We start from the raw sequence: 12,898 nt of genomic DNA on the forward strand, positions 1-12,898 counted from the left end.
TTTTTCACCACTTCGTGGTGTTATGATGCATGTAAGATACATAAATATAGACCCGATGGAAGATGTGCTTTGTACAGTGCCCAACATTATAATTCTTTGCTGTTTAAAAATATGTATCAAACAAATAATTTCTTGTGCGAAAACAATCGAATGCAAAGTATGAAATTGGCACCGATGTATATGAATGCACAGAAAAGAAACTTTGCACGTTATGGATTCTTCTACAACAGAAAGGAATTACAGTGTGTTTATTGCTTGCATGCACTGAGATTGCATAAAGCTCGTACATGTTGTCTGTCTACAATTAGATACGCCCCCCTCAGAGACAACTGTGTTACAGCTAAGTGCACATTCCTACCTTATCAATTTTATTGTTCATAACTTAATCGAGGTCATGCAGTGTTTTAGCTTTGCAAAATTCAAAAAATTAACTCGCCTCTGGATGAACTTTGGAAATGCTTGTATGACATTGCAGATAAAAAATGTAAAAGATCAACTTAGATCATTGACCACTCTCTGTTAAGACATCAATAGAGCTGATGCCCCAAGTGATATAGGTCTGAGGATATCTATAAATATTTTTGGAATGCTTGTTCATACTAAATTTACTATAGATATTCTCGGAGAGCACACTTACCAAAAAAGCAACACCTGCGGTTTGTACAGCACATAGAAAATTTCAATATAAATTTGTGAAATTTTTCTTAACTGTCGGGTGGAAAGCAAACCAATTATTTGCAATTTTACAGTATAAGTTATTAGATGGATTCACTTTAATCTGACAGTATAAGTTATTAGATGGATTCACTTTAATCTGATAGTAGAGAATTTTTCCCTCAAAGGGAAATTATTTTTTCCCTCACATTTTCCAATTTTATCTGAGATTTTCGAACTGCTCGATATACTAGATACAGGACATCTACATTATTGTAGTGCAAATGATTTCTCAACTATTGTTACAAATTCCGATGAACTTTGGAAATGCTTGTATGACATTGCAGATAAAAAATGTAAAAGATCAACTTAGATCATTGACCTCTCTCTGTTAAGACATCAATAGAGCTGATACCCCAAGTGATATAGGTCTGAGGATATCTATAGCCATTTTTATCAAGAGATACGCCCCCTCAGACACAACTGTTACAGCTAAGTGCACATTCCTACCTTATCAATTATAGTTCATAGCAATCAAGGTCATGCAGTGTTTTAGCTTTGCAAAATTCAAAAAATTAACTCGCCTCTTGATGTCAATTTCATTCAATGAATTTGATTCTATTGCAAAAAATATTAAATTTTCAACAGGATTCCAAGGCGATGATGTTGATCTAGCGTTAACAAAAACAGAAAATGTACATTTTCCAATTTTATCTGAGATTTCCGAATTATTGGACATACTAGATACAGGTCATCTACATTATTGTAGTGCAAATGATTTCTCAACTATTGTTACAAATTCCGATGAACTTTGGAAATGCTTGTATGACATTGCAGATAAAAAATGTAAAAGATCAACTTAGATCATTGACCTCTACTATAATGTGATAGTAGATAACAATAAAACTGTTGGGATTGATTGCTTGACTTGGGTTAATAGTAATGTGAGGGTAAAAATTTATAATAAGTTTATATGTCAAATCACAAGCCCTGGTGTAAATAAGCAGTTAGGTAACCATATTGTAGACTTTATTGAGTGTGCAGATTCAAGATTACGGGAAACCTTTCACCTCTCCTACAGGTAAAATGCATGGTATTACACGTTTGGAAGCAACAATTTATAACTACAGCATTCGAAATAACTATAGCTCTAATCAATTTGACCCTATTCAAGATTGCTTGTCACTCTTAAATGACAGTAAGAATTATTTCCAAAATGCTCCAATTTATTCTGTGTCCTTGGCTAAAATGTGGAGAAAACTGACAGATAATTTGAAGAATAGCTGTTGTTTGATCTATAATGATCTTCTACAGTATGTTTACTGGGGAAATAGCAATACCAAGAAATTGACTGGAGTACAATTAAATCTGCCTACCAATCCACAACAACGAAATAAAATAATATCCTATGTAATCTCTGCATTTAGCTTTAATCTACTACCTATTAATTATGTGGAAATTTTCGAGGATGCAGACAACAAGGACAATATTAGTTTTATACAAAAGTGTTATATTAAGAGTGGAGAGACTTATTTCTCCAAGTCAACCACAGTTTTCTCTACCATATCTAAAGTTGTTGGCCTAGATGAGTCGGGTCTTGTAGCAACAGGTAACTTGATACCACAAGTCTTAAGAAAACGAGCAAACATAACCTGTAAGCTTCTCCCGCACCCTGTTAAATGGGTGTATCACACTCTCTTGTACCCTCCGAATTATTCAATTTGCAATCACTTTATAATTTTACAGTATAAAGATGTAACAGATTCACTCAGTATAAAGATGTAACAGATTCACTTTAATCTGTCAGTATAGCATTAGATGGATTCACTTTAATTTTACAGTATAAAGATGTAACAGATTCACTCAGTATAAAGATGGATTCACTTTAATTTGACAGTAGAGAATTTTTCCCTCAAAGGGAAATTATTTTTTCCCTCATCTAGCATTCACTTTAATTTGACAGTATAGCATTAGATGTAGAAATATGGATTCACTTTAATCTGTCAGTATAAAGATGTAGAAATATGGATTCACTTTAATTTGACAGTATAGCATTAGATGTAGAAATATGGATTCACTTTAATTTGACAGTATAGCATCAGATGGATTCACTTTAATTTGACAGTATAGCATTAGATGGATTCACTTTAATTTGACAGTATAGCATTAGATGTAGAAATATGGATTCACTTTAATCTGTCAGTATAGCATTAGATGGATTCACTTTAATCTGTCAGTATAGAGAGAGGGAATTTTTCCTCCAAAAAGGGAAATTTTTTTTTCCCTCACTGAGAGAGATATATCTGCGCAAAAATTTTTCCTTATTTCTCGGTAATTGCGCAAAAAAGCTTCCTTGAAATCTCAAATATAGGCTACTTACCACATTATTCAATTATATTCATTAATGATAAAATTACACAGGAAAACATTTGATGGATTTCAGGGAATTTTACCCATGATTACCCACTTTTCATATTCAATGGTAACTGTAGGAAAAATTTAATGTGAAATACGTGCGCAAAGTTCGTTTGCTGCACTCAAGAAACCATTCCGCCCTCGCCTACGGCTCGGGCGTAAACGTTTCTTTCGGTGCAGCAAACTGTCACTTTGTGCACTAGTTGCACAAATAACTATAAAAAGGAACTTAGATTCTTATTTTTATTTATATCAATTCAACTCATATTTTCGGACACTTTACTGCAAATGAGGGGTAAGCCAAAAGAGTATGAGTGAAAAGGGAAACACGAGAGTCACATTGTAAGCATGTGTGAGAAAGAGATGGAAAAGCGACAGGAGGAGGATGATGAGGAGGAGGAGGAGGAGGAAGATTAGGAGAAGTGGCAAGTGTGTGAAGTGGGAGAAGAGAACGACAAATTAATAAAAAAGAAGTGGATGATGGAGAGTTGGGTGAGAAGGAGAGGGAGAAGAAACAGCAGCAGGAGGAGGGAAATGTTGATGATAAGGAGAAGAAAGAGGTGGTGGAGGAGAAGGAAGGATGGGGTGAATGGAAGAGCAGGAGGAAGAGGATGATGATGATTCGGCGAAAGAGGAGAGTTTTATTAAAGGAAGAGAAGAAGTGTGATAAAAGGATTGTATGTGCAAAGTGGGTGACAGGGACAGGAAGAGTTTAGAGGTGACAGGATGTGAACACTGATTCGCGCCATACAAAGCGAGAAAGACTGAATTTGCAAACAGGATGTTAGTTGCTACTCTCTACTGTGTGATGCAGTGACACACCAAACAAAGGCGGTGACAATTGGATGCTGTGAGAGGAGAAACAGGAAGTGATAGAGAAACAGGAGGTGATAGAGAAAGAGGAGGTAAAGAAAGAGGGAGAGGGATTGGGGGATGGTGGAGGAGTAGGTAGAGGGAGGAGGTGCCGGAGGAGAAGAAGGGGGGGGAGGATAAAGAGGAGAAGGAGGATAAGGAGGAGAAGGAGGAGAAGGAGGAGAAGGATGAGAAGGAGGAGAAGGAGGAGAAGGAGGAGAAGGAGGAGAAGGAGGAGAAGGAGGAGAAGGAGGAGAAGGAGGAGAAGGAGGAGAAGGAGGAGAAGGAGGAGAAGGAGGAGAAGGAGGAGAAGGAGGAGAAGGAAGACTAGGAGGAGAAGGAGGAGAAGGAGGAGAAGGAGTAGAAGGAGGAGAAGGAGGAGAAGGAGGAGAAGGAGGAGAAGGAGGAGAAGGAGGAGAAGGAGGAGAAGGAGAAGGAGGAGTATGAGGAGGAGAAGGAGGAGAAGGAGGAGAAGGAGGAGAAGGAGAGAAGGAGGAGAGGAGAGAAGGAGGAGAAGGAGGAGAAGGAGGAGAAGGAGGAGAAGGAGGAGAAGAAGGAGAAGGAGGAGAAGGAGGAGAAGGAGGAGAAGGAGGAGAAGGAGGAGAAGGAGGAGAAGGAGGAGAAGGAGGAGAAGGAGGAGAAGGAGGAGAAGGAGGAGAAGGAGGAGAAGGAGGAGAAGGAGGAGAAGGAGGAGAAGGAGTTGAAAAGAGTGAGGTGAAGGAGTAAAAAATATGAAAAACGGAGAAGAATCAGGAAGATGAGAACAGTGAATAGGAGGAAGAGTTGATGATAGCCTTCAGAAATAGACAGGTACAGATTCTGATTGAGTTGTTGATTTTGAATGTAGTGACAAATTTCGTAGACTAGAAAAATAATAGAGTAGAAGAAGGTCATGATGGAGAGAGAGGAGAAGAGAACGGGTGAGGTGGTTTAGGGAGGTGAAGATTAGAGGAGAGAGGATGATGGTCAGGTTGAGTAGAATGAGAAAGAGAAAGTAGTTAGTGGAGGAGAAAAGAGACGCCAGTAATGCTATAAGATTCAATTAAAGGTTCGATTGAAATTCACATTTTTTGTAAGTGCATTAGTGGAATAGGTTTGATATTCGATAGGAGAAAAAACATTATGAATAGAGGCAGTAATGGAATAGAGGATATTTATAAGGAATGCATTGGAGGAATAGGTTGCGAATTCGAGGTTGAATGAATAATTTACAAAATGTTGAGAGATAAATTGAAATAAAAACTTAGTATCCGTTTTTTAATTATTTTTTAACATGTTGCTACATTCTTGGAATTTCAAGTGATATATGAAGTGATAATGAATAATTCGAAAAATCTGGTGTGGTACACTCACACAACTTTCCTTGCTCATATTTGAAACTACGATCAGACTTCTGTATATGTGTATATATAATTGTTTTCAGAGTACTTTTTCTTTGTGTGAATTGTGAAATTCGATGATTTTTTTCAGTCGTCATTTTTTCAAAGTCGTCAAAACAGCTGTTCTACTTATGAAATATCTTGACTATGTGTTCTTTTTATAAACTGCTCTACCTACCTAATTCATGCACGAGAAGGAGTTTACAAAGTCATTTCTCAAGGATAGGGTGGACCCCATTAGTTTCCAAGGAAAAAGACTCATATCAGTTGATAGAGCTGATAAATAACTATACAGGGTATGAATTAAAATAGATCAGTCAAGCGATTTTTGAGAAAATCGTGAAAAACATGGTTTTTTAGTCATTATCCGCCATTTTTCTCATGAATATTACGGAGCTCCTGAAATTTTCCCAGAGATGAGACTCATGTCAGTTGATAGGGCCTACAAATAGTTATTCATGGTATAAATTTGAAAAAAATCGTTGGAGCCGTTTTCGAGAAAACCGTGAAAAACATGGTTTTTCAGTCATTATCCGCCATTTTTCTCAAGAATATTACGGAGCTCTTGAAATTTTCCCAGATAAGAGACTAATGTCAGTCGATAGGGCTTATGAAGCTATCCATGGTATAAATTTGAAGAAAATCGTTGGAGCCGTTTTCGAGAGACCCGTGAAAAACATGGTTTTTTAGTCATTATCCGCCATTTTCCTCAAGAATATTACGGAGCTCCTGCAATTTTCCCAGAGATGAGACTCATGTCAGTTGTTGATAGGGCTTATAAATAGCTATTCATGGTATAAATTTGTAGAAAATCGTTGGAGCCGTTTTCGTTGAAAACATAGTTTTTTAGTCATTAACCGCCATTTTTCTCAAGAATATTACGGAGCTCCTGAAATTTTCCCTGAAATGAGACTTATGCCAGTTGATAGGGCTTATAAATAGCTATCCATGGTATAAATTTGAAGAAAATCGTTAGAGCCATTTTCGAGAAAACCGTGAAAAACATGGTTTTTTAGTAATTATCCGCCACTTTTTCCGCCATCTTGAATTATTGAATTTCTTATTGTCGGGTCCTCATGGTATAAGGACCTTAAGTTTGAAATTTCAAATCAATCGGTTTATTAGGGATGGAGTTATCGTGTTCACAGACATACACACATACACACACACACACACACATACACACACACAGACCAATACCCAAAAATCATGTGTTTGGACTCAGGGGACCTTGAAACGTATAGAAAACTTGAAATTGGGGCACCTTAATTTTTTTTTGGAAAGCAATACTTTCCTTACCTATGGTAATAAAAAAGGGTACTGAGATTTTTATTTCTATTTATATTACAAGTAGCCCTAACAGAAAAGAGACAATGTTGAGAGATTACACCAAATAAAAACCCATCATGTAGTTAAAGATACGAGATTCTAGCCCATAAGAAGTCGATACTATAATGAAATGCAAGAAACTATATGAGATAGTAGATGGATGAAACAAAAATGAGACATTGTCAATTATAAAAATTCAATAGATGATATGCCAGATTAAATTATGATACAGAGTTGACCGATTTTTGTGATAGATAATTGATCAAAAATAGTGAGGTCGATGTTTAAACTAGAATTTTCATTTGTCTGTCTGTATGTAACGCGATTACGGCCAAACGCATTAATAGAATTCGATGAGATTTGGCAGGAATATTCCTTTTTAAACTGCGCGTCGATGTATACACAAGGTTTTTTTGAAATTTGGCATTTTATGGATAGTATGAAAAGAAAATGAATTCCTCAATACTCTGATATCACTATATCATCTACTTTGAAGATAGGATTAATCAGACTAAATAATAATTATTATTCATTATCAATCAGCTGAGAAGTGGATTACTCATTACATGCATTTCACAGATGTCTGGCCATGTCTATTTCTGTAAGGTAGGGTTTCAATATTTTTTATAATGAGAATCAATATTCTCACATTTGAAAAACAAATTTGATAGGTGATAGAGAATGGAATAAAAAACGATTAAATTAACTAAATAATTCTAAAGAAATTATAATATTCTTGATTGAAAAAAAATAATTTAAAATTAAAACAGTTGAGATATACTTTTATCAGATGGAAAGATTATCACGGAACTGGATAAATTATCATATGGGATACAAATCCAAACGTGAACTGAGTTTATTAATATAAGTGAGGTTTTGATCTTGGAGAAAACAAGCAACAGTTTTTAAGAGTAAATTATGATTCAACTGTGAATTGTGATTCAACTGAATCAACTAGGACAGGTGACATCAAATACTTGTGGATGAGAAAACTGCGTGAGGTCTACTGTTCACAGAACTACTAGTTTATAACAGAATGATTATTATATTTCTAAATAACCCAATTATAATATCTCATAACTCTCAACACTCGCTGGAAACAAAAGCCCAATTCAGCAGCGGGAACATGACACTCCGACACAGACAGTCGTTGCAATATTTCCACCACAAACAGGTTAGAATATAGGGTAGAAACAGGATAGAATATAGGTTAAACAGGGTCCGGAATCCTAATGACAGGCAATCCAGGAAGCCAGCGTGCACAACAAAGATAGACCGAATCTCCTGTCATCATTTGTGTATTATAACAATCCAGTTAAGCCCCAACTTCACAGCAAGACTGCTTCCGTCTCTGTCTGACACCAGCCTCTCTTTACTAATTGAGTTAGTGAACGTCTCTGAGCGTTTAGGGTTGTCTTGTTCTCTCAGCATGAACAACGAAATCGGCGACTCCATTTTATAATATAAATGGAACAAAAATACAGAGCGGTTGCTATGACAACGGACGATCTTCTCTTCTTTCCATATAGCATGCTTTGCGGCTGTCACATCCTATATAAGTTATTTATTAGGTGTTGCAAACTCTATCCATTGTTTCCACTACATGTTTTTGTTGTTCGTTTCTCTTGAAACTCACTTTTCCTTGCACTTTTCATCTCATTATTTTCAATCTGTTCATTCAATCTTTATTATTGTTTCCATATCTTTCTTCACGTCTGTTACAACCTATGAATTTCTTATCTTTAGCAAACTGCATTGTTTTATCTCTATTTTTTCATTGACTGTTTTTGTTATTTGGTTCTCTTGAAACTCAATTGTTCTTGCACTTTTCATCCTATTACTTTCAATCTTCAATATTTCTTCCATATCTTCCTTCACGTCTGTTACAACCTATGAATTTGTTATCAGTAGCGAACTGCACTGTTTTCTCTCTATTTTTTCATTATTTGTTCCTCTTTGAACTAAATTTCACCTCACACTTATCATTTTATCACTCTCAAAAAATTCATTGGATAGTAATAATTTTTCCTATCTTGTTTCATAGCTCTAATTTCCCATTTGTATGTTTTCTATTTTAGAACTCGGCCCTCCCAATGTGTAATATACCAAATATACCCATTGTGTAGTTAGTTACCTCCTCTTCCAATTAATAATTAAATTCTTCTTTTCTAATATCGTTATTTGCGTCTGTTTTTTGTATTGATAATATCTTGATTTGCGTCTGAAATTCATGTATTTTCATTATCTGTGGTTGGAATGCCAAAGAAATACAGTTACAGTTCATCATCAAACTACCAAAATGAGGTATTCTACGCATCTGAACGCACGACGTAAATCATGATGTGTTTTTTCATTCATGTTCATGTAATGTTTTTCATTCGTGTTGTGTTTTCTCATTCATGTTCTGTTTTCTCATTCATGTTGTGTTTTCCGGAGTTGAAAATTGCCAATATGGTGGTGTGTTTTTTTATATGACGGTTACTGAAATCGACCAAGATCATCAAACAAAGCTGACTCATAATAATCCTCTCACTGTAAAAGCCAACATTCTTGGTCAAATACTCGATTTGACTCATTCTGATCAAACACAACCAAACTGTTATAAACGAACGCGGCACTAACTTCCATAGTGTGATGCACTTTAAACAGTCAGCAATCCCTGTGAATAAAATCAATGCTTTCACTCACCCAATGCTGACCGTTCAAAGTAATTTTCACAATAGGCTTCGATCATTTAGGCTTTTCCCAGCGACGAAATAAAACGATTTGTTCGGCTTGAAATTTTTTATTACATCGCTGACAACAGAACTGCAAACTTCCTGAATTGGTTTCTTATTCCGTTGTTTGTTGAAGAGATAGAGGGGACTCTTCTCCACCACTGATACTGTTATTAAAATGGATACTGCTTTTAGAACTTTGTGGAACAACGAATGAATAGTTCTTATGAGAGAACACGAACTTTCTTGATATTCATTGTAGGATAATATGAATAATAGAAGTTCATCAAGGAAGGATCATTGAAATAATTGGTGATAAATTTGTGAGATTTCAGACAACAGACTTCTATTTCAAAATGCTGCGAGTATAACCACACTGAATCAATTATTATTGTTATTATATAAAGAATGAATGTAAACTTTGAAAAGCTGTAGGTCCACTGTAGAATTGTGTTTTTGGTGATAGATTAGAGAGTCTTCAATATATAATATATTTAATATGAAGCCTATTTCATCTTAATATAAAGCCTACCAATAATATATAAATTTATATTTCTGCTACAAAACAGTGAAATGAAGGATGGAGGACGATTTTTCATAGTGAATCCTTGGAAGCAAGGAAGACTACACACTAACTCTTCACTAAAGTCTGATCTTTATTGATGTTCAGCAATGATAGCTTTCATTGAAGTGGATTGTATCGTTTTTAAACATCAAGAAAAATATGCTATGGAGAGCAATAACATTATTTATGCACTATAGAAGATTATAAAATTATCATTCTATATGAAAACCCATCAAGTAAACCTATCTTTTAATGGATCATGCTATTCAATTAAGAACGAAATTATTGCAATACTTTTGGATATAGCCTTCCTAGAATGAAATAATGAATACTTCTATGACAATTATCAAAAATGTTATAATTTTGATTCCAAGCCAAGTGTATCAATTTGAATCAAATTGGCTGAAGTTTGTTTGATATGGCTAGTTAATGACAGAAATGTTGTCTCAAAACAGTTTCAAATCATCTTCACTTTCCTTCTCATAGACATTCCCATAGACATGATAATACGAATCTTTTCTCAATACAATTCATAAAACAATTAATGTCATTGGAGTTGATTAATGTTCATAATGAAAATCTCAATCAAATCACAGTCTCAAGTATTCAAAATTATATGAAATGTTCATAAGATAAGGTTTCTGTTGTGGTCTGTGAATAAAATCTCATTGATGACTTGCGTGATAAGCAAAGGTAACAATAATATCATTACCATCATGACTCAAAAATTGCAGTTATTCATCAAAGGGTAACAATAATCTATATATATATAAAAGCGAAATGGCACTCACTCACTGACTGAATGACTGACTGAATGACTGACTGACTCACTCACTCACTCACTCACTCGCATAACTAAAAATCTACCGGACCAAAAACGTTCAAATTTGGTAGGTATGTTCAGTTGACCCTTTAGAGGCGCACTAAGAAATCTTTTGGCAATATTTCAACTCTAAGGGCTGTTTTTAAGGGTTTAAAGTTCGTCTTTTAGCATGTATATTCTTCTTCTCCCAATCGCTTAGTTATAAAATTGAAATTCCCATATCATATGTTACTATAGAACTATAATCTAGATAGAGTACCTCTTCGAAACAGTTGTTAACAACTGGCAACTAAATTAATAATTTTGTCAGGTTGGCATTAAGTTGGGTTGACTTTGTTAGGTTGGCACCAAGTTGAAGATTTAAATGCATTTATCGCGGAAAAAATTGATTGGTCACTGCAACTTCAATCCTGGGAATATTATATTACTAGCCGTCAGGCTCGCTTCGCCCGCCATATCCGTTTAGCCAGACGTTTAGTCTGGACCCCCGACTGGATTGTCCTAACATATGATAAAAATGCTCAAATGAAAAATGCAGGCGAGCGAAGCGAGCCTGCTGATCCCATTCTTGGACGATCCAGTCGGGGGTCCAGGGGGCGGAGCCCCCCTGGCTAGACTGATATGGCGAGCGAAGCGAGCCTGACGGCTAGTATCATTATAATCATGACGAAGTATTCAAAGTTATCCATCAGACTTTTTCAATAACATCCGCTCCTAATTCAAAATAATGCGAAACCCATGTTCAACTTCAAACGACATTAACAACCAGATACTCATTCAATTAAACGATTTGCGAATGAGAAATTGAGCAGATTCAACTCCTCAGTAATTGGAATTTCATGTTTCGAGTTCCGTTCCAACTGCAGTGCATCATTATTGCTCAACTTATCAATGTGAAGTGAGTTGTGTCGGCCACTCTTCAGCAATTTTCAACACTCATTCAAAAGTTGAAAAGTTGGTGTTTTGAATTTTGAGTAGCTCCACTTGAGATGGAAAGATAAGCGTTTTGCAGAAACACTTGAGATGGTGAGATGAGAATTTTAAGAAGAGACTTTTGAAGTTGAAAACTGGGAAGTAATTGAAGTTAAGAGATCTTAGGTTCACATATAGAAATCTCCCTTAGTAATGAATAGATTTGAACTATAGTTCGTTCGTGCGTGTCTGCTGGTGATAGATGATTAAATGCCTAAATTGAAATAAAAATCCACTGTTTTAACAGCTTCGTCATTAAATTCAAAGAGGTCTTGTCGAATGCATGCTGGTGCAAGGCAGCATTTTAGGAGGTGATCATCTGACTGGATATCGCCACAGTCGCAGTACGGGTCCTCAATCTGCCTCCAAGTTGTGCGATTTTCATTTGTGCAGGCACACTCTGCTCTGAGGCAGTGAACTATAGTGAGGTCCCTGTTATAATAGCAGTATTTCATTTACATTGTTGTGACAGTGTTACTATCCTTGTATATCATTTAACAGATCACACAGAACTATCCTTTCCTTGCAAACAACGTTGCCAGATCGTTTCAAAACAATGAAAAAATTCAATAAATTTACAAGATATTCTATCTCAATCATGAAAATCCATTTTTCAACCATTGAAAAATGATATATTCTTGACGAATAAAATAATTATATTGATTATTCAAAACAAGAATAAACCTTTTATATCACATCAGATATACCAGAATCAGCTATCCTCAATAGAAGGCAGGGAGTCGGCAACGCTGCTCTCCTTTATTTCTTTATTGACATTATAACGTGGACCTCACTATAATAGAAAAAATCTCTGTGTAATGAATAGATTCAAACTAGCATTGGTTAGCGTTCCATTCCATTTAATATTGAATAGATAAGAAGGGAGGTCAGATAACTGAAACTTTGATAATTAAAAATGAAATTGAATCTTACAGAGATCCTATATGAGGTTAAATAACTGGAGTACTGTCAGTGAAATCTAAGATTGTTTCAAATGGTTCATTGACCGAGCGAAGTGAGATTCAAGTTTTGCATGCATAAGGTTTTTTGAAATTTTGCATCTTAAGGATAATAAAAAAGGAAAAGGAGCCTCCTTCATACGCCAATATTATTGTGAAAATCAGATTTTAGAATTATTCATCATAAATCAGCTGTCTAGAGCACTATAATACTAACCGTTCAAAAACATAGA

The 12,898-nt window shown here is 35.5% G+C and overlaps 1 protein-coding gene across 1 annotated transcript in view; it reads right to left on the bottom strand.

The window, feature by feature from the left end:
- The window catches only part of LOC111057992 (cyclic nucleotide-gated cation channel subunit A-like), a 289,690-nt gene that overhangs the window by 89,707 nt on the left and 187,085 nt on the right, over positions 1-12,898 (bottom strand). The window lies entirely within an intron of this gene.

The sequence above is a fragment of the Nilaparvata lugens genome, chromosome 6, assembly GCF_014356525.2.
Source record: "Nilaparvata lugens isolate BPH chromosome 6, ASM1435652v1, whole genome shotgun sequence".
Lineage (NCBI taxonomy): Eukaryota > Metazoa > Arthropoda > Insecta > Hemiptera > Delphacidae > Nilaparvata > Nilaparvata lugens.